The sequence below is a fragment of the Nannochloropsis gaditana genome (genome assembly GCF_000240725.1).
Source record: "Nannochloropsis gaditana CCMP526 unplaced genomic scaffold scaffold524, whole genome shotgun sequence".
NCBI classification, from domain to species: Eukaryota; class Eustigmatophyceae; order Eustigmatales; family Monodopsidaceae; genus Microchloropsis; species Microchloropsis gaditana.
Genome location: NW_005803429.1, coordinates 1 through 1,977, shown reverse-complemented (window position 1 = coordinate 1,977; position 1,977 = coordinate 1).

Below are 1,977 nucleotides of genomic sequence, written 5' to 3'. Positions count from 1 at the left end.
GGGGGGGGGAGATTGTACAGCGAGGCGGGCGGGGAGACCCTATGAGGGATAGGAATAGGTAGTGGCAGGAGAGGAGAGATGTGTCGCAGAGGGAAAGAAATATAAAAGTGGCTCATGCGAGGTCACGGAGTAAGTGGAAGGGGACGAGGGAGCGCCGCTTCGTGCTTGACCCTCGGCTTGATTCTGCGTAACATACTACTTTTGGACAAGTTCGCCTTTGTGGCTAGTCGCTTTTTATGTGGCAAGGAGCATGGCGTTGCCAGCAGCGTGGCCTTCTAATTTCCGTTTAGCCATACTTTGTTGCAATTTCTCAAAATCTACACCTGGTGTGGCTCCTCTTCGGTCTCCTCCCTCCATTGCCTTGCTCTTCCTAGGACCAAAAAGGGCGCAGGCAAGCGGAACACGCGCACGCAGGAGTGAGAGTACGATTGAGTAATAATAACTTTTCCGGGGATGAAGCAACGGGAGTCGCTTTCCGAACAACGGCACCAATTTCAACCCCTGCTTTTTTTCTGCTTGGGAGCGAGCACAGTTTCCATATGTACATGTCATTCTCCCACCTCTCCCGACGCGTGATTCCGTTTCGATCCCATTTCCGTGCCATCTCGAATGCACAATCTGACAGCGAGGCACCCCACCCACAACCACGGCCACCCTGTCCTTTGCCCCTTGTGTTTTCCATGCCGACGCCCCGCCCTACCCTACAGTGTAAAAATCTTCGTCCACCGCACCACCGGCTTCCTCTTCCTCTCCCAGGAGTCGCCGGGTCGATGCCTGCTCCCAAATCTCCCTCGCCGGTACATCGGACGAGAAAGCTCCGTGTCCTGCATCCTTCATAGGCGGGGCCCTTCCCTCCATCCCCCTCTCCGCCTCTTCGGCTGCTGCCAGCAAGAGAGCAGTATCCACGTCGTCAACATCGTACGTAAAGGGGCCGCGGCCCATGTTTGCGCCAGTGCCTGTCCCAACCCCTCCTGCTGCTCCACCACTTCCCTCAACTACCCAATCCTGCCGTCCAGCAGCTGCCGTGCCAACATTTCGATGCGCACTTACTTCTCTTCCCCGAATTCCTACCTTCTTTCCCTCCTCTTTCCCCCGTCCCTCCCTTGTCGGCGATGACTGGCTGGCAAGCACGGACACCTGGTAATTTTCTGGCGCCGCGAACTGATGGAAACTCCCTCCCCAGCCCCCTCCTTCCCAGCTGCTTTCCCCCGCCTGCACTCCGGTGATGAAGACGGAGAGGTCGACGTTCTTGGGCGTCAAATTCCGCTTCGTAGGACGGAGGCGAAAGATAGAAGAAAGAGAAAGAAAGGGAGGGTGAGTGCATGCTTTCCATCCCTCCCTCCCTCCCTTCCTCCCTCCCTTCCTCCCTCCCTTCGTACCTGGCGGAGAAAATTCTCGATGACCCCCAAGACTTGCTTGCCTATACGCTGCACCCGCCCATCCACTGGGGAAAGAAAAAGGGTGATTAGAAAAAGTTCGGGTGAGAAGTAGAGGGAGCAGCCGGGCAAGGGAGGCAATCTTTGACTCAATAATGAAAACTTGTCACGAATGATGACTCAATAATGAAAAGTTGTCACGAATGAGCAAGACCCTGTCGTACTTCGATCCATCCCTTCTACCCCTCCACCGTCCAACCCTCCCTCCATACTCCCAAAGCCGGAGATGACTTCCAGTTCGGCCAGCGTGGTGGGACACAAAGCTGCCAACTGAGTGATCTGCCGCGTATTCAAAACCCGGTGGCTCATTGCAATGTTCTCTGCCTCCGAGTACGCGTCCCTCCAGGCCATCAACGCCTCTTCCAGGGCCGGTGCTTCCCGTTTCGGAATACGGTACAAGGTGGCCAAGTCCGAGGGGGACATGGGCCGCCGTTTTTTCTTCTTCTAGAATAGGGAAAAAAGCACGTAAAGGGAAGATCGTCAGCTGAGCCCGAGTTCCGCCCCGCCGGTCTCCCTGGCCGACTTAATCCTCCCCATGTCC